The sequence below is a fragment of the Equus quagga genome, chromosome 6 (genome assembly GCF_021613505.1).
Source record: "Equus quagga isolate Etosha38 chromosome 6, UCLA_HA_Equagga_1.0, whole genome shotgun sequence".
In the NCBI taxonomy this organism is placed as follows: domain Eukaryota; kingdom Metazoa; phylum Chordata; class Mammalia; order Perissodactyla; family Equidae; genus Equus; species Equus quagga.
In genome coordinates this window covers 83,257,233-83,281,207 of record NC_060272.1, presented here as the reverse complement: position 1 = coordinate 83,281,207, position 23,975 = coordinate 83,257,233, and the positions used below count along the sequence as shown (strand labels likewise).

Genomic DNA, 23,975 nt, shown 5'->3' with positions numbered 1-23,975 from the left:
CTTCCAAAATTTTATGAAAAATATTAATTTACACATCCGAGAAGCTTAATGAGTCCTAAGTAGGATAAGCACAAAGAGATTTATACCTAGACACATCATAGTCCAAATGTTGAAAGCCACACATAAAGGGGAAATCTTAAAAGAAGCAATAGAAAAACAATATGTACAGGAAAGCATCAATACAAATAATATCTAATGATAATAAAATCATCAGAGAAAGTGAACCATAGAAGACAGTGGAATGACATATTCAAAATACTGAAAGAAAAAACTGCTAATGAAAAACTTTTATGCAGAAAAACTATCCACCAATTATAAAGGTAAAATAAAGACTTCCTAAATTTAAAAAGACTGGGAGAGTTCCTTGGTGTCATAACAAATTTATGAGAACTACTAAAGGAAATTCTTTGGGCTAGAAGAAAATGACACCAGACAGTAGGTCAAATCAACTGGAAGAAATGAAGAGAGCCAGAAGTAATAAATATCTGGGTTAAAAATAAAAGAATCTATAAATATATTTTTTTCGTGTCTTCTGTTAAATTCTTTAAAAGACAGGAGATTGTTTAAAGAAATAATTATAACACTATTATTGGTTTCATAAGGTATGGATGCAATATAAATAAAAATAATAGCACAAGAGGGAAAGGATTAGAGTTATATTGGAGAAAATATTCTATATTTCATGAAAATTAAGTTCATATTAACTTGAAATAGACTGAAATAAGTTAAGATTCATATTGGAATCCCTAGAGCAGACATTAGGAAAATAGCTCAAAAATATAGTAAAAATAATCAATAGAGGAATTAAAATGATATACTGAAAGATTTATTTAACACAAAAGAAGTTAGTGAAGGAAGAACAGAGGAACAAAGAAGACTGAAGACATAGAAAACAAATAGCAAAATGGCAGATGTAACTCTGACCCTATCAATAACTGCATTGTGCAGATGGTCTAAACAATCCAGTTAGAAGATAGAGATTGGCAAAATGTATAATAAAGCAAGACCCAACTATATGCAATCTAAAAAGACACACGCTAGATTCAAAGACACATAGATTGAAAGTAGGAGGATGGAAAAGATACATCATGCAAATAGTAACACAAAGACTGCTGGAGGGGTTGTATTGATACTTAAGAATGTAGATTTTAAAACAAGAAATATTGCTGGAAGCAAAGAGGGACATACCAAATGATAAAATGTCAATACATCAGAAAGATAAAAATTATAAATGCATACAAACATAATAACAGAGCTTCAAAATACATGAAGCAAAATCTGACAGAAATGAAAGGATAAATAGACAACTCAACAATAACAGTTGGAAATTTTAATTCCCTACTGTCCAGAATTGACAGAAAAAAGGAAAGAAAATCAGCAAGGTTATAGAAGACTTGAACAACACAATCAACTTAAGTGATGTATATAGAACCCTCCACTCGATGACTACAAAATACACATTCTTTTCAATAGCACATGGAGCATTCTCCATGATAGACAATGTACTCAGCCACAAAATAAATATCAATAAAAATAACAAGACTGTAGTAACATAAAATACATCCTCCAACCACAATGGAATATACCTGAGACATCCGCAAATATTTGGAAATTGAATGACAGACATCTGAATAACATGAGTCAGAGTAAATTGGGAGGAAAATTAGAAAGTACTTTGAAATGAATGAAAATTTAAAAAATAGTATATCAGAATTTATGGGATATGCCTAAAGCAGTGTTTAGAAAGAAATTTATAGTATTAAACACCTATAGTGGAAAAGAAGTGTTGAATCAATAACCTGAGTTTCTACCCAAAGAAACTAACAAAAGAAGAAACCAAACTGAAAACAGAAAGGAAATAATACAGGTTAGAACAGATCTCAATTAAATACAAAGCACAAAATCAATAAAACTAGAAATTGACTCTTTAAAAGATCAACAAAATTGACAATCCTTTAGCTAGTATCCCCAAGAAAGAGAGAAGATAGAGATTACCAAAATAAAAAAGGACCATCCATACAGAGATTAAAGGATTATAAGAGAATATTATGAACAACTTTATGCCACAAATAATCCAAGTTATAAAATATAGACAAATTCTTAGATCCAAATTTCCAAAACTGACTCAAAAAGGAACAGAAAATCTCAACAGACCTATAGTGAATATGAAAATTAAATTAGTAATTAAAACTCAGGAAAGAAAATCCCAGATTCAGATGACTCAACTGGTGAATTCCATTGACTATTACAGGAAGAAATAACCCCAATCCCTCACCATCTATTTCAGAAAACATACCAGGAGAGAACATGTCTCACATCATTCTGTTAGGCCAGCATTACCTTGATATCAATGGCAAATGAAGACATCACATGCAAAGAAAAGACCAACATCCTTCATGGATATAGATGAAAAAACCCTTAACAGTATAAGAAGTGATGTCACCAAGATGGGGGAGTAGGAGACCTTAGCCTCCCTCCCTGCACAAAGGTCAACAATTAGACTGCTATCTATGCACAAAAAGAGCTCTGGGAGAGCTCTAAATTGCACTTAAGGAACTTGAGCAACACAGCAGAACAAGAAACTTAAGAATAGTCACACAAAAGGGAAGAAAGAACAGCTTCATGTTGCCTGTGTCACCCCATCCTCCAAGCTGGCATTGCTCAGCACCAGGAGGGAACTCCCCAGCTAGAAAGAGAAAGGGAAAGGGACAGTGGAGTGAGCAACCAGCTTCCCAGCCTTTCAGGGTATACTGAATCATCCACTTTGATTTCCCTCCACCCAGAGACCAACAAAGCTGAGACGTATAGAGATGGCTATGAACAAGGAGGAAGAACAGGGTTTTCCAATATCAGCCATGCAGTGGGTGCAACCACAGTTCCATGACCTGCTCTGTAGATGACCTCAGCAGCTTTCACCACTGAGGAAAACAATGGCCAGCACAGCCACTGCAAACCCCTTGCAGATTTCAGTGGTTTTTGCCCCACAGGAATGTATTGTGTTGGCCGATGCCAGCCACCTGATTCCCTCCCTGCTCTTCACTCCCACTGCCACTGGAACCTGGAATCCATGCTGGCAGCAAACCCAGGACTCTGTGGCTGTGCAAGTGTAAAAAGGCCAGTCTAGATTCCCCCCATGGCTGACCCACACCACTGTCCATGCACTCAAGGCTAGCCCCTCAATCTGATCACTTACCTGCCACCGGCCTCCATTGTCATGTGTGCACCCATAGCAAGATCTTATAGCCAAGGAGGTGCACTCTGATAGCCAAGACCCCCCATAGCTGCTTGTGGGCCTGGTTTGACCGTATCTTCTATCACTGGCCTGCACCACTGGACTCGCCTTTAACTAGCCCCCACAGCTGCCTACCTGCATGCCCCCAGCCCAGCTCTCATCACTGGTGTCCACTGCCATGTGCACGCCTGTAGAAAGACTATGCAGCCACAGGAGTGCACACCAACAGCCAGGGGCTCCACAACCACTTGTGGGCCTAGATCCAGCCCTATCTCTTGTCACTTGCCTGCACCACTGGGCTCATTAATAGCTAGCCCTTTCAGCTATGCACCTACACACTCCCAGCCTGACCCCTGTCTCTGGCCTCCACGGCCATGTGCATGCCTGTGAGGAGACTGTACAGCCACCGGAGTGCATGCCAATGGGCAGGGCTTCCACAGCTGCATGTGGGCTTGTATCTGGCCTTATCTCCCCTCACTGGCCTGCACCACTGGGCTCACTTGCACCTAGCCTCTCAACCTGTACACTTGTATGCCCCTGGCTTGACACTCAACACTAACCTCCACTGCTGTGCACCTGTGGTGAGAATCAGCAGCTGTGCTAGTGTACACCAACAGTCAGGGCCCCCATAGCTGCCAGGGTGCCCACAGTTGGCCTCAACCCTTGCTGCTTACCCTGGTCCCCATCACTACATGTTTGTTTGCAACTGGCTGTACCACTGCACAGGCACCCACAGCTACCCCTGCAGCTGAGTGTGTATACATCATTGATTCCAGCTACCATTGCCGCCTGCCCTGTTTCCTAGCTGCTGGATCTCAAGGTGACTCTGAGGACTCCAACTACCTTTACACCTCTGTGAACTCCCTGCGGTGCTCCCCAAAAACCACACACTTGTCGACTATGCCAAGGACTCAATGGAATGAGCAAATGAGTCAGCATCCCCTCAAAACTGGATCCACCACATGCCCTAACACTTGGTGCCGTGCCTACTAGACCCGGGGTCACACTATGCCCCAGCACGTCCTCATCCACAGATGAATATTTTTCCTTACCAAAGTCAGTCCATAAAGTCTGGAAGAGGTAACTGTTTCTTCAAATATACAGACACTTATGCAAGGCTACAGGGATTACAAAGAATCAGGGAAAGGTGACTCTACTACAGGAACACAGTAACTTCTAGTAATTGACCTCAAAGAAATGGAGATACAGGAATTGCCTGACAAAGAATTCAAAATAATTGTCCTAAAGATGCTCAGAGAGCTACAAGAGAACACAGATAAACAATTTAACAAAATCATGAAAACATTACAAGAACAAAAAGAAGTTCAACAAAGAGATAGAAAACATGAAAAAGAACCAAACAGAAACTTTGGACCTGAAGAATACTGAATAACCAAACTGAAGAATTCAATAGAGAGCTTCAACAGCAGAATAGACAAAGCAGAAGAAAGAATCAGTGAGCTTGAAGATGGAACATTTGAAATTATCCAGTCAAAGGAGAAAAAGAAAAAATAAAAAGGAATGAAGAAGGTCTACAAGACTTATGGGACACAATTGAGAGAAGCAATTTACACATCATGGAGTCCCAGAAAGAAAAGAGAGAAGGAAGGGCTAGAAATCTTTTAAAAGAAATAATGACTGAGAACTTCCTAAGCCTTGGGGAGAGATTTGGACATCAAAGTTCACAAAAGTAATAAGTCATCTCAAAATTTTAATCCAAATGATCTTCTCTAAGACATTGTAATAAAATCACCTAAAATCAAAGTTACAAAGAGAGAATTTTACAGCAGCAAGACAAAAAAATTTCTGTCATACAAGGTAACCCCCATAAGGCTATCAGCAATTTCTTAGCAGATACTTTATAGGCCAGGAGAGAGTGGGATGATATATTCAAAGTGCTGAAAGAAAAAAAAATGCCAACCAAGAATATTTTACCCAGCAAAGCTGTCCTTCAGAAATGAAGGAGAGATAAAGAACTTGCCTAATAAACAAAAGCTGAGGGAGTTCATCACCACTAGACCTGCCTTACAAGAAATGCTAAAAGGAGTTCTGTAAACTGAAGTTAAAGGAGGTTAACTAGTAACATGAAAACATATGAAAATATATAATACATTGGTAAATGTAAGTATATAGTCATATTCAGAATACTCTAATACTGTAATATGGTGGTGTGTTAGCCACTTAACACTAATATAAAGGTTAAAGGACAAAAGCATTAAAAATAGCAACAACTACAATTTGTTAATGGATACACAATACAAAAATATGAAAATTGTGACATTAAAAACATAAAATGTGTGTGTGGGGAGTCAGAGGCTAGAGTTTTTGTATGTGACCAAAGTTGAGTCATTAACAGCTTAAAATAGACAGTTATATCTATAAAATGTTTGAAGTAAGCCACAGAATAACCACAAAATAAAAACCTGTAGTAGATATACACAAGATAAAAAGAAGAGAATTAAATATATCCCTATGAAATATCATTAATTTGCAAATGAAGAGAGCAAGAGAGGAAGAAAAGAACAAAGGAATTATAAAACAGCCAGAAAACAATGAACAAAATGGCAAGAGTAAGTTCTTACCTATCAGTAATTACTTTAAGTGTAAATGGATTAAATTCTCAAATCTAGAGGCATGGACTGGCTGAAAGGATGAAAAATGTAGACCCAATTATATAATGCCTACAAAAGACTCGCTTCAACTTCAAGGACACACATGGGCTCAAGTGAAGGATGCAAAAAGATTCCATGCAAATGCAAACTAAAAGAAAGCAGGGGCAGCCATATTTGTATCAGATGAAAGAGACTAACTCAAAATTGTTACAAGAGATAAAGAAGGTCATTATATAATTTTAAAGGGGTCAATTCATCAAGAAGATACAACAATTATAAATATATATGCATGCATAATTGGAGCACCTAAATATAGTAAGCAAATACTAACAAATTTGAAGGGAGTACTGACAACAATATAATAATAATAGGGAACATCATTACCTGAGTTTCAATAATGGATATATCATCCAGACAGAAAATCAATAAGGAAACATTGGACTTGAACTATACCTTAGACCAAGTGGACCAAACACATATATAGAACATTTCATCCAATAACAACAGGATACACATTCTTCTCAAGCACACATAAATGTTCTCCAGAAGAGGTCATATTTCAGGTAATGAAACAAATCTCAGCAAATTTCTAAACATTGAAATCATACCAAGTATCTTTTCTGATCACAATGGTGTGAAACTAGAAATCAATAATAAGAGGAAAACTGGAAATTTCACAAATAACATGGAAATTAAACAACGCACTCCTAAACAACCAATGGGTCAAAGATTAAATCAAAAGGAAAATCAAAAGATATCTTGAAACAAATGAAAATGGAAACAAACATACCAAAACTTACAGGATGAAACAAAAGCAGTGTTAAGGGGGAATTTTATAGTGACAAATGACTACACTAAGAAAAAGAAAAAATAAGCAACCTAACTGTACATCTCAAGGAACTAGGGAAATAAGAACAACCTAAACCTAAGTTAACAGATGGGAAATGATAACCAAGATCTGAGCAGAAATAAGTGAAATAGAGAATAGAAAAATAATAGAAAAGATCAATGAAACTAAGAAGTGCTTTTTTTGAAAAGATAAACAAAATTGACAAAACTTCAGCTTTTTCTAGAAAAAATGAGAAGTCTCAAATAAATCAGAAAGGAAAGAGGAGACATCATAGCTGATACCACAGAAATACAAAAGATTGTGAGACTACTATGAACAATTATATGTTAGCAAATTGGACAACCTATAAGAAATGGATACATTCCTGGAAACAGGCAACCTACCATATTCACATCATGAAGAAATAGAAAATCTAAACAGACCAATAATGAGTAAGGAGATTGAATCAGTAATCAAAAACCTCCCAAGAAAGAAAAGCCTAAGACCAGATGGCTGCATGATTACATTCAACCAAACGTTTAAAGAAGAATTAATGCCAATCCTTCTCAAAATCTTCCAGAAAATTGACGAAAAGGGAACAATGTCAAACTCATTTTATGAGGCATTACCCTGATAACAAACCCAGATAAGGATACTGCAAGAAAAGAAAACTACAAGTCAATATCTTTGATGAATATTGATGCAAAAATTCTCAGGAAAATACTGGTAAACTGAATTCAACAGCACGTTAAGGGGCTGGCCCCGTGGCCGAGCAGTTAAGTTCGCGCGCTCCGCTGCAGGCGGCCCAGTGTTTCGTTGGTTCAAATCCTGGGCGCGGACATGACACTGCTCATCAAGCCGCGCTGAGGCAGCGTCCCACATGCCACAACTAGAAGGACCCACAACAAAGAATATACAACTATGTACTGGGGGGCTTTGGGGAGAAAAAGGAAAAAATAAAATCTTTAAAAACAAAAAAAAACAAAAAAAAACAGCACATTAAAAGGATCATACACCATGATCAAGTGGCATTTATTTCTGGGATGCAAGGATGGATCAACAAACACAAATAAATGTGATATACCATATGAATAGAATGAAATACAAAAATCATATGATTATCTCAATAAATGCAGAAAATGCATTTGATGGGATTCAACGTCCTTACATGATAAAAACTCGTAACAAATTGCGTACAGAAGGAACAAACTTCAACATAATAAGGGCAATATATTACAAGCCCACAACTAATATTACAGTCAATGGTGAAAGGTTGAAAGCTTTCTCTCTAAGATTAGACACAAGACAAGGGTGCCCACTATCACCACTCCTATTCAACATAGTACTGGGAGTCCTCTCCAGAGCAATTAGGCAAGAAATAAAAGGCATCCAAAGCAGAAAAGAAGAAATAAAATTGTCTCTGTTTGCTGATGACATGATCTTTTATATAGAAAATTCTAAAACTCCACCAAAACACTGTTAAAAATAATAAATTCAATAAAGTTACAGGATACAAAATCAACATACAAAAGTGAGTCGCATTTCTATATACTAATCATGAATACTATCTGTATACTATCTGAAAAAGAAATAAAGAAAACAATCCATTTACAATAACATCAAAGACCATAAAATACATAGGAATAAATTTATCCAAGGAAGTGAAAGATCTATACTGAAAACTGTAAAACATTGATGAAAGAAATTGAAGAAGACACAAATAAATGGAATGATATCCTGTATTCATGGATCAGAGGAGTTAATATTGTTAAAATGTCCATATAACCCAAAGCCATAGGTAGAGACTATGTCCTATCCAAATTCCAGTGGCATTTTTACAGAAATAGAAAAAGGACCCTAAAATTTGTATACAACCATAAAAGTCCCCAAATAACCAAAGCAATCTTGAGAAAGAACAAAGCTGGAGACATCAAGCTCCCTGATCTCAAACTATATGACAAAGCTATAGTAATCAATATATGGTATGGTACTGGCATAAAAGCAGACACATAGACCAATGGAACAGAATCAAGAGTTTAGAAATAAACCCATGTATGGGGCTGGCCCCGTGGCAGAGTGGTTAAGTTCACGTGCTCAGCTGCAGGCGGCCCAGTGTTTCGTTGGTTCGAATCCTGGGCACGGACATGGCACTGCTCATCAAACCATGCTGAGGCAGTGTCCCACATGCCACAACTAGAAGGACCCACAATGAAGAAAATACAACTGTGTACTGGGGGGCTTTGGGGAGAAAAAGGAAAAAAGTAAAATCTTTAAAAAAAAAAGAGAAATATACCCATGTATATATGGTTAACTAATCTTTGATGAGACAGCCATGAATACTAAATGAGGAAATGATAGTCTCTTCAAAAAATGATGTTGGGGAAACTGGATAACCACATGCAGAAGAATGAAATTGGATCCCTGTCTTATACCACTCACAAAAACTAATTCACAATGGAATAAGGACTTTAAATGTAAAAGCTAAAACCGTAAAACTCCTATAAAAAAACATAGGGGAAAAAGTCCTTGACATCAGTCCTGGCAATGATTTTTTGGATATGACACAAAAAGCATAATCAACAAAACCAAAAATCAACAAATAGGACTACAGCAAACTAAAAGTTTCTTCACAAAAAAGAAACTATCAACAGAGTGAAAAGGCAGCCTATGAAATGGGAGAAAATATTTGCAAACCATATATCTGATAAGTGGTTAATATCAAAAATATATAAAGAACTCACACAACTCAATAGCAACAAACCATTAAAAAATGGGCAAAGGACCTGAATAGACATTTCTTTCAAATAAGACATACAAATAACCAACAAGTACATGAAAATGTGCTCAATACCATTTATCATCAGGTAAATGCAAATCAAAACCATGATGAGATATCACCTCACACCTGTTAGAATGGTCATTATCAAAAAAAGAAAAGATAAAAGATGCTGGTGAGGATGTGGAGAAAAGGCAACTCTAGTATACTGTTGGTGGGAATGTAAATCGGTGCAGCCACTATGGAAAATAGTATGGAAGTTTCTCAAAAAATTAAAAATAGAACTAACATATAATATAATAATCCTACTTCCAGGTACATATCCAAAGGAGATGAAATCACTATCTTGAGAGATAGCTGCACTCCCATGTTCACTGCAGCATTATTCACAAAAGCCAAAACATAGAAACAACCTATGGATGAATGGATAGAGGAAATGTGGTTTATATAGAGATATATATAATAGAATATTATTCAGCCATAAAAAAGGAGGAAATCCTGCCATTTGCAAAACCATGAATGACCCTTGAGGGCATTATGCCAAGTGAAGTAGGTCATACAGAGAAAGATAAATACTGTATGATCTCAGTTATATGTGGAAGCTAAAAACATTGAACTCATGCAAGCAGAGAGTGGAATGGTGGTTGTCAGGTACCAAGAGGTGGAGGAAATGGGAAGATGTTGGTCAAAGGACACAAGCTTTCAGTTATAAGATGAAAAAATTCTGGAGATCTAATGTACACAAGGTGTCTGTAGTTAACAATACTATATTGTATACTTGAAAGTTGCTATGAGAGTAGAGCTCATCATAACAACAACAAAATGGAAATTATGTGAGGAGAAGGAGCTTTAGCATCCATGAAAATGGGACGCATTTGTTTTGAAGGAAGGCATAGCAGGAAAAGCATCTGCAGAGAAAGATTGTGAGTTCAGTCTGGGAGTGTTGAGTTTTTGGTACCTTTGTAAAATCTAAGACAATATATTATAATTGAATATACATAGGAGGGAAACCATGAGACTATTGAGTTATGAAAACTTACTACAGAGAATGTTTCCAAGAAAAAGTTATCATCATCTGCAGCCACTGTGAGGCCAAGTGAGACAAAGATGGAAAGGTGTGCATTAGGTTTAGCTGTAAGGAAGTCACAGGTGACCTTGGCAAGTGATGTTTCAGTGGAGCAGTGGGGCTAAAAGCCAGACTGTGGTGGGCTGGGAAATGAGTGGGAGGTGAGGAAGGAGAAGAAGTGAGTATAAACAACCATGGAGAAGTTTGGGACAGTCAAGGGGATGGAGAAGTAGGGTAGCGCCTGCAGGGGAAGATGGAAAGGGAGGGTTTTATGTCATATGGGAGAGAGTAGGGCAAGTTTCAGTGCTGATGGTAAGAGGCCCATTTTCCTACTGAAGAAATTTTTCTCTTCTCTGGCTCCTGCCTGCTGTCTAAAGATCTGTGTGGTTCCTGGAAATCTCAGAGCAGATCTTTTTTGTGTGTGAGGAAGATTGGCTCTGAGCTAACATCTGTTCCAGTCTTCCTCTATTTTGTATGTGGGTCGGCACCACAGCATGGCCTGATGATCGGTGTGTATGTCTGTGCCTGGGATCTGAAACTGTGAACCCCGGGCCGCCAAAGTGGAGTGCACAGACTTCACTACTGTGCCACCGGGCCAGTCCCTCTGAGCAGATCTCTTGGGAGCATCAGATTTCTCTCTCGCTAATCCATTATCAACTAACTCCTAACAACCAGATTTTGTTATCACCTCATAAGTCCACATTCCCCTCTGATGACTTTCTGGAGGCTCACACTCCGATTAGATCAAAACATCTCTCAAATATGTTAGTGGGGGTAAAGAGAGCAAAACCAATCTTCCCACATCTCAAAATGGCCTGTATATGAATTCAAACTGAGAAATTAACATTTTAGACCAAATTTTAAAGATCTGAAGAAATCGTTATTTATGCCTAATATTAACCACGCATTTAGTTACTGATTCTGTTTATATTTACTTCACTATTGTTTATTGATTGCCTACTATATAGCAGGTGTTTGGCATGAAACACCTAAAGATGACCTGAAAGTCTTGATTTTTAAGTATTTCACGTTTCAAAGATAAATTTCTGGGGTTTATGATGATTTTCTACATTTTTGGTACAATATTCCCTGCTGTGTCAAAACAGTGTTCTTTAAGGGATAGCTGAAGCTTTTCTTTTTTGTTATTCTACATCCCAATCCCTTTCTACTTCTAAAATAGGCCCTGCTGTGTGAATCTTACTAGGAAAAAGGCCCTGCTTCTTACTCAGGAAGTTGAAGAGGCCAAATACCTTCTCCCGATGACCACCGAAAGCTGAGATGTGGATGGCTGACCTAGAATCAGCCAGTGGGTCTTCTCACCCAGGGTGTTCCATCCTGAGGGCGTGGTAGAAAATCCGAGGACACTGAGAGTCACTCTTGGTGTTGGCAGCGGTGCTGAGTGTCCAGTGGTGTCCACGGCTTTGACCTGAACAGACTGCTCCTGGGAGCTGGCCCTGGCGTGTCCTCAGCTGCCAGGCCTCTCTTGGTTCCCATCTCTGCTCTGAGCCAGCTCCCTGTGCAGTCGCTGAGCTCTCTGAGACCCTTCTATGAACCTTCTCTTCTGCTTAGGTTAGCCAGGCAGTTTCTGTTGTTTGCCATCAAGAACTCTGACTGATCCAGAGGGTCACATGGAATATAATGCAACCAACAAAACCATTTAGAGTCAGCTAACATTCATGGCCTGCAGGCATTGTGCTAAATGCTTTAGATAAATGACGTCACCAAGTCCTCCAAACGACAGGGTGAAGCAGGCCTGTGAGTCTGTTCTTTCAGATATCATCTTAAGGGCCTTCCCCTCTATGAGGGCTTTTCTGACCTCTGCTCCCTCTTGCAAGTGGACTTGGTTCCTCCTTTGTGCCCATTCTATGCCCTATATGTATAATATTACATATAAAAAGTACAGGGGCTGGCCCGGTGGCGCAGCGGTTAAGTTCCGCACATTCTGCTTCGGCAGCCCGGGTTTCGCTGGTTTGGATCCTGGGTGCAGACATGGCACCGCTTGGCAAGCCATGCTGTGGTAGGTGTCCCACATATAAAGTAGAGGAAGATGGGCACAGATGTTAGCTCAGGGCCAGTCTTCCTCAGTGAAAAGAGGAGGATTGGCAGCAGATGTTAGCTCAGGGCTAATCTCCTAAAAAAAAAAAGTACATATATATCATAATATATAGTGTATTCCATATAATATGTAATATATATATATTTTATTTCCTTGCCACTTGTTATGCTTTTACTGTGTGTGAGATACTGTGCTTCGCAATTCACTCACATTATCTCAAGCCATTCCCACCAGAACTTTATGAGTTGGATATATTATCTATTTTACAGAAGAGGAAATGAGAACAGGAAAGGTCAGGTAACTTTTCAAGGTATTACCTGTGCATCACAGAGTAGAGATGTGCACTTGGTCCATTTGTTCTGTTCTGAATCCCGACCTTCTGCTCTTGTGAACAGCCCACACAGCCTCAGTGCATCCTAGGGGTGGTGCTCCCTCCTGCTCTGGACTGAGGCACAATTGGCATGTCACTTGTCTTTTTTTCTTACTGATCTGGGAGGGAAGGCAGATCTCTGTTCCTTATGGTTCATCACCCATTCCTCTGTCCGTGACAGACACCACGAGCCCAGGACTGTACTCCGTCCCAGTGAGCCATCTCAGGAACCCCTCCCCTCTTTCCATTGGAAGTCATTCCCAGGTGGTTAGAGATGGATCCTATTTGCCAGTCCTTGCCTAGAACAATGCCTCTCACACAAATGTGCTAAACAAATTGTTGTCAGCGTGTTGCTGTTTTCTTCATTTTACAGATGAAGAAATAACAATTAGAGAATTAAATAATAAGCCAATCACCTGGGGATGTTTGTCCCTACCTCACTGGGGTTTTGTGAGGATTAATTACATTAATGCACATAAAGCTCTTTGAATCATGTCTTGGCACAAGGTGAGTTAGTTATTAGCACCATTCCTCAAAAGCACATGGGTTGTATCCAGAATAGGTAAATCCAGAGAGGGAAAAACTGCCGGTGGTTGCAGGGGCTGGAGGAAGAGGGGAATGGGGTGTGACTGCTTAATGGATACTAGGTTTCCCTTTGGGGTGATGAAAATGTTTGAACGAGATAGAGGTGGTGGTTGCACAGCATCGTGACTGTACTAAATGTCACTGTATTGTACACTTCAAAATGGTTAATTTTATGGTCTTTGAATTTTCCCACAATTAAAAAAAAGTCACAGAGGTTGTAACGGATGGGGCAGGACCAGGGAGGCCCTGAGAGTGACCCTTACATTGTGCTCCTTGCGTCCTTAGCTCACGTCACCTAGTCCCAGCCCTGGTGATGTAGCCAGAATTTGGATCAAGTCTTTAGTTCTCTAAGTAAAGTGTTTTTTCCACTTCAATATGTAGCATTAGAAATCAGGAGAAGTCCATCCTCACTGGTGGACAATTGTGATCTGCGTGCTGATAATTGCAGAAATAGGAGGAGTGTCTCCACCTCAGGCAGGAAAACAAATGAATTTTTAAGGCCCTTTGTAGTTTACCAAGCAGTTTTAGAGAACAATGGTTGTAAATAATAGAACTTCCTGCACCTGAGTAATCCATCTAATGTACGTAGTTTTGATGCAAAAAATCTATAATTAATCTATAAGTCAAAATTGGGGTGAGTTTATTATATGAGCCAGTCTGAGGACCAAAGCCCGGGAGAAACTACCTTCACCAAGAAAGCACTCTGAAGAAGCAGAGGTACAGAGTGGTTATATCACATCTTGGAACAAGGAACATCCATCACGTATTACAGGAATATCTCTTTTACTACAGTCATGAGATGTTTTGCTAGAACAATAAGTCATTGGTCACAAGGTGAGCAAAGAAAGTTGGTGGTCAGCAGGTCAGTGGTCATGAGATGAATTACAGCAGGACAGTAATCAATCCTTAGTTTCTGGGAAGAAATGCTTATTCTTTAAGAAATGCTGATATGGGGCGAGGCAATATCTCTATCTTTAAGGGCATCATTCTCATCTTTGGAACATTGCAAATGTTTAAAGCAAATGTACAAAGCATGCTCAACAGGCCATGTCAGGCCTTTCTAGAAAAACAAGATCAGGCCAAATTAGTTTTAAATGAAATGGCTTCCTCATATACTCCAGTATATCCTATTGCTTTTCATTTATTTATCAATAGTAGACATGACTCAAGGGGAAGAGTGGGCCAGAAAGGAACTCCTGAAAGTTCATACTCAGAAATTTCTCTTCTTGCCCTTGGGTCTGTCTGTCTGACTGCAAAGGAAACTCAAAGACTTCAGAACTGTGTCTGTTAAAAGCAAAATGACATTGTTCTCTTCCCTCATCTGTAAGCAGCTCCACTGAGCCTGCTGCGGCATTAATGGGGCTGGTGATGATGAGGATTATTTTAGGCTGGTTACTTTTAAAACTGCAGATGAGAAGGGGGCTGGTTACTTTTAATAAAAGCAACTCTGAGGAGCAGAGTTTGCTTGCCCTTTGTTGGGAAACATTTACATTTGTAAGGGAAACCTCCATCTGTAAAGATGCCTGCCTTTCTGTGCCAGGAAGAAGGCGGGATGGCCTTATCTCTGGGAACTCTTAATGCCAAAGATGCCAAAGGCAAGAACTTAAGTTGTTTACTGTCTGGCAACCTCATGTAACTGACCCCCCCCCCCAACAACATCCTCCTTTGTCTTTGGCTGAGGATAATATTTTAGTGGTGGCTTCTGCCGTTTACTCAATCCGGTTTGATTCTTATCTAAAAGTTATAGGACCACCCAATAACCAGACCCTACCAGCACTGATACCATTTGAACAACTTTTTTACATATTCTTTCCTTTGTCTTGTGAAGAGATAACTCACATACCTATGCCTTAAATTTAGCCTTACTCTCCACCCAGGTTAGCAGCAGCAGCTCACCATGCCAGCAGCATCTCTGACCGCCCATGGGTCCTGTCCACACAGAGCAGCTCTGACTGCCCATGGGTCCTGTCCCCATGCTATTCCACACTATTCTCTAAATAAAAGAGCACTACTGCCAGCTCTTGAGAGTCCAAGAAATCTTTCTTTTGACTCCTTGGCTCACCGACCCCGCATCAGTGACAGCCACTGAGTCTAGGCTAACTAGACCTTGGGGTACAGTCATGACTTTGCCGTTAAGCATGAAGCAACTGGGAGAGTCCTCATTAAAACAAATAAAATCTCGATCTTCTATTGCTAATCTCCTTGCAGTTTGCTTTATTTATAACTGTATAAATGTGTTGTGGTAACAACTCATTTCATAAACACAGCCACCTCACTGCTCATTAATAAACAGGAAGATATTAATAAACAGCCACCTCTCATTTTAAGGCAACTTGACCTATAGAACTTGGCTTAGGATTAAGTGGCAAAAGGAGGTTTTAATTTATTACATGTTGCTCTTGTATTTGTGTTAAAGGGATCCTGAGGTGGCCTTGACCTGATTTCTGGGTCAAGTGGGAAGCCAGTGTCCAAGTGGGCAGCCCAGATGTCTGCCATCTATCTCCTTGTGGCCTGGCCCCGATGTACCAGTGGAGCAGAGGGGAGGGCGTGGGGGTTACTTCTATTGCTTACAAAACCTTTAAGACGTCTTGAAAACCTTTTCAGATTTTTTTTTCTTTCTCTCAGTATAAATTATGAACCTTCTTCCTCTGCCACTGGAGATATGGAGATAAATGGCACAGTTTCTGCCTCCAAGATCTAAAAATGTAACGGGAAGATGACCACCAGAAAAGCTGACTGTAACGTAGGTGAAAAGACCATAATAAAATTTGGGGACCAAGTACCAGGTGAGCAGAGGAGAAGGGATGTTTAATTATATTGGCCAGACTCGGGTGGGGGGTGGGCTGCAGTACGGGGTGAGATTAGTGAGGGGCTGAGAGAAGAGATGACATTTAAACTGGACCTTGAAGGATTTTCTGGGACAATGAAGGGAGTGGGAGTGTGTGCGTGTGTGTGTGAGTGTGGTATGTGTGTGTGTGTGTGTATGTGTGTGTGTGTGTGTATGTGTGTGTGTATTGTGGGGACAGGGAAGAAGGTTTTCCAGAGCAATGGAAGAACACAGAACTCTGCACTGAATTGAATTTAGAAAGAGAAAGAGGCTTAGATGATTGGAATGTGGGAACCACCTGGAGGGCAGGTTTGGGGAAGAGTTAGTTGAACAAATCTTGCTTCCCTATCTCATCATTGAGAAAGAACAAAGATGGGGGAAGTTTAGGCAGCCCACTTTAAGATCACAAAATAAGAATGCAGAGAGTAATGGGAAAAGCATGCAAAGGGGAAAAATGATCTTTTGAGATGCTAAGAAGGACCAAATGACAAATAAAAATGGCAAGTAATAGGATATATTTGAGAATATGAGGAAGCCATTTGGTGTAAACCTAATTCGGCCTGACCTTGTCTTTCCAAAAGGGCCTGACTGTGGCCATTGAGCATGCATTGTATATCTGCTTTAGAGATTCCCTATGGCAAGAACAAAGGCCCTTGAGATAAAGGTGTAACTTCCCTTCCCCTTCCAGATGTTGGCATTCCCATAAGGATTAAGCATCTTTCCTTAGGCTAGGAACTGATTGCTGCGCTCACCTGTGACCTCCCAGCTCAAGACAATAGGCTTGCCTTCTGCTATGCCTGCTGAGATAGCAGACCCACTACCTGCTGTGTCCATCAAGCGCTGTGCTGACAGGGCAATCTTGTGACTATTTTGGGGGGGGGACATTTCAATCATATGTAAAGCATCCTCGTTGGGGGTATATAACCACTCCGTATACCTCACTTCTTTGGTGCCCTTTCTTCCTTTGGGAAGAAAGGCCCTGGGCCATGGTCCTCAGATTTCAGCTCAGAATAAACTCACCCAAATTTTCATTTATAGATTGGTTATGGATTATTTTTGTGGACACAAGCTTTCTGTTTTCCTAGGAGTACAGATGATTTTGTCTTGATTTTAGACTGCAGATGTCAGAAAAGGTACCATTGAGGGCCTGTTTTAGCAAAGATATGAGAAGAGCTGGTACTTTAATGGTTTGTGTAGACATGTCTGTGTGGGTGAAGTGGAGGCCGTGGCCTCCGTTTGTGAGCTCACATGGGATCACTGTGTCTTCAGCTTTCATTTTCAGCATTTTTATTTCCAGATTTGTTTTGGTGATTAATTTTTATCATATGTTTATCTATATTAATTTAGGTGACTGACATTTGTGTTTAAATACATTTGTATACTCTTAATCCTGATTTTCTTGGCCTGAGGTTAATTTTTTCTCCTTGAGGAATATAATTCCATTTTTGCCAAGTGACTCAATGGGGAAATTTGACTTTATCACTGGTTTTATGTAATTTGAGTATTTTATATATCAATCACAACTATATTTTCCAGAATTTAGAGATTGAAATATATGTGCTGAATGTTTGCCCAGCACTTTCTGTGCCTGCTGATGTCCAAGGCACCAGCAGATCAGAGAAGAGGTCAGGTCCATCTCTCTCTGGGCTTGGGCAACCACTCCCTTCCCTCTTGCCCTGCAGGCTTTTCAGCTTCCTTGAGTGAGAACCATGAAGTTTAGGAGGGGTGAACCTTATCTTCAGATCTAGAGGAGGGCCCTGCTTGGTCAGAATAATCCAATTTCCTTGTCATAGTGATTTATATGGTTTAAGCCAATCAGAGCACAGCTTTCCCCTAGCCACAGAGACTGTATCTGGATAGTCCAAAGAGAGTGAAACTTGGGACTTTTTTTATGATGGTTCTAAAAACTGGCTTGGCCTTCACTCTGCCCTTGGATGTGAATGTGGAGCCATCATGAATGCTGCTGGCAGTTTATGAGATCAGCCCAGGAACAAAGCCAACATTTGAAGGTAGACAGAACTGAGAGAACTGCAGAAAAATTGAGCCAGAGCCTGGACCAAACCATGCCTGCACTAAGCCATGAACATCCTATGGACTTTTCAGTTACAGGAGGCACTAAATTCCCTTAATTGTTTAAGCCAGTTGAATAGCTTTTCTGCTATTTACCACAGAAATAATCTCAACTGGTAACACTTTTGCTGCATTTGAGTAATTTAAACCAAATTAAAAGTTCTCATTAAAAGACAATACATTTATAGCTTCTGAGTATTAAATACATTTATGATACTGGCTCAACACAAGGTTGACATAAGGGAAGCCATATTATAGAAAAGAAACCATATTGTAACTTTGAGTGACCTCTGATTAACTAACCCAGACATGCTCTGTAGATTTTCTGGCACCCCCCCCCCCCAGCTGCTATAAGTTGGTAATTTTGTTCTTTTGAGTTCCTCAGGGATGTGATGACCCCCAGGCAGAGAGTCTATGCTGGAAGCCATCATCATTGACAACTGAAAGATCAGGGCATAGCGAGTTGCTCCAGTCTCCAACATACATCCAGTAAAACAAAAGGAACTGAGTTATCAGGAGCTGAGACCAGGTGGCTGCCCCCACCTGGAGATTAGATGGAGGCCCCACTGGGATGAGGTCTATTTTTCAGGGACTTGTAAAATTTGGGTTGTCTATACTCCTTATCCTTCTGGTTCAATACTTGATTGTGAGATGTGCCTTTAAATATTGTTCCAAAACTGTTGAGCAAGGTACAAAATTCTAATACTGCAAAATGTCAACCTGAAGCCAGGAACAAGAGAATATTTCCAAATGAGTGCTAAACAGTTTCATCCTCTAACCCAGATCTAAGCCCCAATTCAGCAGGAAGTAGCTAGATCAGTCATTGCCCCGAATCCCTCAAGAGTTAGGAATGACCAAAGAATAGGGGGATTGAAACTGGCAAACATTTAGCCATTGATGACTAAGTAGCTAGGAACTAAAGATTTTTTTTTTCCTTTTTGCAATTACTGATTATAGCTTTTAGCTGTTTAACCCACCCATTGTTAACTGTGCTGCTTAGGCAATTTGCTACCTGACTCCCACTAGGCTCCTATAGATCACATCTCCCTGGAGCCTGGGTCATTGTGTAATAGGCGTCTGAGCTGTTTTTCAGGAATTAGAACACCTTTGTCCACTTCAGGCCTGTTGAGACCACCAACTCATCAACTGGGCCCGCACAGATGTCTGATAGGAGACCTTTTGACGTCAAGAGGCTACAAACTCCACGCTCAGATCATGCTAATGCCGCCATTTTGTGAACATGGGTCCTATGAAGAGCCATGAAGTCTGACTACGCTTGTGCAGATCATCAATTACCTCACCTCTCCTAACCTCCAATCACCTCTCTCCACATTTCAGACCACCTTGCCCCTGACCCCATAAATATCCCTGAGTCCCTATATTCAGGCAAGCAGATTTGAGACTCATTCTCTCATGTCCTTGCATGGCTGCCTTGTGATTAAAACCCTCTCTCTGCTGCAGTCTCGTCATCTCAGTGTTTGGCTTTCTGGGCAGCAGGCAAAAATGAACCTGGTGCGGTAACATTTACGGTTTCTGTTGTATACACATTGTAAAAGATCAAAACTAAAATCCCCAAAGCTGAACCTCACTGCCTAATTCACACAGAATGAGGGCTATGGAATTTCAAGGAAAACAAACTTTTACTATTAAAGTTGCTTGAAGATAAAGGAAAAATTGTAGATGACCTAGAGAATGAGAGCTATTTTGATATAAACTTCTTCCAAGCTAGGCAGAATAGAAACGAAGGAAAACTGATACCAGTTTAAGTCTACTATGTATTGCCAGTTACTTTCATGTACGTTATCACGCTGGTTCTTACAAAAGTCCTTTGAGGTTGCTATTATCCCTTCCCTCACCTTCCCCCATTTTACATTTGTGGAAACAGGCTCACACAGGAAAAGTAATTTGTTCAAGACCACACAGTTACTTAGTATTAGAGGCAGAATTTGAGTCCAGATTATGCTTTTTCTACAACCTCACTGTTTCTTTGTAGGATATAGCCGGAAATGCCAGGGTCTGTTGATGCCAGCTGGAGTTAGAGCAACTTAGCTGAAACCATCATATGCTAGTGTCAGACTGCAGTTAGCAGTTTCTTCATGTGCTGGAGGTCTGTTATATTGCAGGCCCTAAGCTTTAGCTGTCTGGTATTATTTAATTTACAAACAAGTCTTGCCCTCTGCCTTGGAAACAGCCAACACAAGGGAAGCACTGGATTCAGTGATGTTTGCTTCCACAGAACCTAACCAAACACAGGATGCCTCACTCTAACGCACTACTTCCTCTCGTTTTCCTAAAAAGGTTCACGAACCCTCTGCCAAAATGAAAAGTGTTGAGGGAAATGAGTATCTGAATTATCATTCTAGGAATTGCCTTTTGCAGCTGAAACTTCATCATGTAGTCATACCCTCCCCTGCCATCTGCTCGGCTCTGCAACTGCTGCAGAGGCTGAGAGGAGCCTCTTCAGTTCCAGAGAACTGAATCTGTGATAGAAATGCCACGCTGTGAAATTTCCTCTCATTTTCCCAGCTTCAAGCACTGGCTCCAGTGGACCACACCTTTAGGCTCTCCAGGTACCATTGCAAGGTACCAGGTCTTCAAAGGCAGCCCTTTCATTAACAGATCACTGTTCACAAAAGTTCATCTGAACCAACCTCATAATCCATGCTTGCAACTCATCTCATCCCCGCTGGGCCAAATGAGTCAGAGAGAATTTAAGGAAACCTCTATCAGTTTTGATGGCTTAATATCATCTTAGTCTGTTGGTGTAGGTGACAGTGACTTGCTGGCACACAGTAGGCATTGTTCCACAGGTCTAATTGTTAGACTCTTCCCCAGTTTTTGTGAGCAAACACACTGTCTGGTGCTGCTGTTCAAGAATGACATCCCTATCTGTTCTCTCTCTGTTCAAGTCTTTAGTTGATCAAGGGCTAAAGTTCTTTTATTACCAGTTCAGCCTTTGTAAAGGCCTGAGTAAGTTTTTGATACTTGCTTCCATGTCTCTCTAACATTTACTCCTTCATTTGTTTATTTGTTTATTCATTCAATGTTTTGTTTATTAGAGAATTTTTGCCAAGTGTTACTGCCAGTCATGGGGATTCAAAATCTTAGTTCATGCTCCCTAGATGCAGACACTGAGGTGGAAATTCTAATGCAAGTGGTCTACTGAGGGAACGCTCTAAAGAGGGGTGGAGGGAACAGAACAGGGCAGGGGAAGAAGCAGGGCAATGCAGTGATTTCAGGGGTCACCTGGAGAGTGAACTGTATGTGCAGGTTATTCGCCCATCACAGGAGGGCTGGGCTCTCAGACCCCTGGACCAGTCACTGATGTCTATGGACCCCCCTGGGGGTGGGATGGGTGGAGGCTAATGTAAATCCCCAAGCGGCCCAGACAGTCCTGTCAGGCAAGGACAGGTCCTCTGGAGACTTGAGGTATGCACCAGTAGCAGCCAACCCTCTGATATCTGGGGGATGAGTGAACCCCCCTGACAAAGGATCTGAGCGGGGCATCAAGAGCTTCTGCTGTACAATGATCCCTGGTATTTAGTCTCTGAGGGACTCCATAGAAATAGGTGGTGACAGAGCTCTGCACATGAGGAGCAGATAAACCAAGCTGGGTGTGAGTACCCGAGGGGAGGGAGTGGTGGAGATAGGAGGGTGGTTATCAAGGAATATTTCCCCAAGACAGTGACTCTACATTGAGTCCTGAAGGGTGAGACAGATGACGGGAGAGGGGAAGTTTCAGGCAGAGTGTGAGTGTGGACATCAGTGCCAAGGGCTGCATCAGGACTTCCATGAGCCCTGGGCCCTTTGGCCTCTCCTGGGCCCTCTCTTCCATAAAACATATATTAAAAATTGTATTTCATGACTGAGTTGATGTAAGTATGAATATAATCCAGGTTGGATTTTCTTTAGACTTTAAAGGAGATGGAAACATTTTCACGGGTCCCTGCAAGTACCTTGGCCCTGTGCTTCTTGTGCCTGATGGATACGTGGGCCCTGTTAGTGAAGGGAGGAACGTGTGGGAAGGCAACCCTGAGTGGTTCAGTGCTGCTGGAGGCTGAGTGTGCCTCTTTCTGTCTCCCTGCCTTTCCTCCCTTCTCCTGCCTGCGCCTCAGCTAACCCTCATCACCTTCTCTTCCTAAGACAAACTCTACTGAGACTGGACTGGGTTGGATAGTGTCTCCTCCACATTCATATCCACTTGGAACCTCAGAATGTCATTATTTAGGAATAGGGTCTTTTCAGATGTAATTAGTCAAATTTAGGTGAACATCCTGGAGTAGAATGAGCCCTTAATCCCAGGACTGGTGTCCTTATAAGAAATGACACAGAGAGAAGAAGGCCATGTGATGATGGAGGCAGAGATTGGAGTGCTGCAGCCTCAAGCCAATGAATGTCGAGAATTGCTGGCATCCACCAGAAGCTGGAGAGAGACATGGAACAGATTCTTCCCAAGAGCCTTTAGGGGGAGCGCGGCCCTGCCGACACCTTGCTGTTGAATTTCCAGCCTCCAGAACTGCACAATAACCAATGTCTGTTGTTTCAGCCACCCAGTGTGTGGAACTCCATTATGGCAGCCCTAGGAACCCAGTCCAGAGTGTCTCTGCAAAGTGTCTCCTCTGCATCTCAGGTGTTCCTGGTTAGGACTCTCTGGGCACCGTTGGGCCCAGACTCATAAACTCTGTGCCTTACTTTCCGAAGTGGCTGTCTGCTTCCCAGCACTGATAGCTAGCCCCTCAGTGCTGAAGAGCAAGCAGAGGAAGGTACAGACCGGGGAGGCGGTGAGGTAGCTTTTATCTCACCAGAGTGGTTTCCTTCCTTCCTTCATTGCATCCCACTCATCAGCAGTGCTCGATGCTAGAAGGAACTGGAGTGATGTCTTCAAAGTTCCAAAGAAAAGTGTTTGCTTTGGGGGACAGGAGGAGGAGAGGAAGCTAGGTGCATTTATTGGTTAATATCTTTCTTTTATCCCTGATTCAGAAAGAATAGCCATAATACCCTATCCATAAAAATCAGGCTTTTCCAATTTTCTAGCCATTTAACAAAACATTGGGTAATGTGTAAAAAATTTGGTTGTGTGTGTAATACACACAAATGTGAAGATGATCCACTGAAATATCTCATAAACTATGCGCAACTGGAGGAGAAGGACCATATCTTTTTCTTCTTAATGCTCAGCATCTGGTACAGCACCTGGAACATCATGGTCTTCCAGGAAATGTTTGCTGAATGAATTAATCTGCCATTGCATGATCACCAAGGTGACTTAGCACATCAGGGTCACTGGGCGGATGTCCCTCTCTGTATCACATGCACAAGTCCTGAAGGTGCATCTTTGGGATGGGACCACAATTTATTTGGTGGGGTGAATGAATGAATAACTCTGTTCTCCAGGTAGTACCTCCAAACAAGATCTCAAGATCGAATACTCTCCACTTACATGTCAATATGCTTGACTAAGGCACTGTCCTTTATATACAGTAACACTAGTACAAAATTGTAATTAAAAATTTGTGTTTGTGATTGAAAACACTTTATTTCTAGTAGGTTTA

General features: G+C 40.8%; 1 pseudogene; it reads left to right on the top strand.

Annotated features, from left to right (window-relative positions):
- Nucleotides 1-16,242: 16,242 nt before the first annotated feature.
- LOC124240760 (spermatogenesis-associated protein 31D3-like) overlaps nt 16,243-23,975 on the top strand; it is a 47,264-nt pseudogene continuing 39,531 nt past the window's right edge.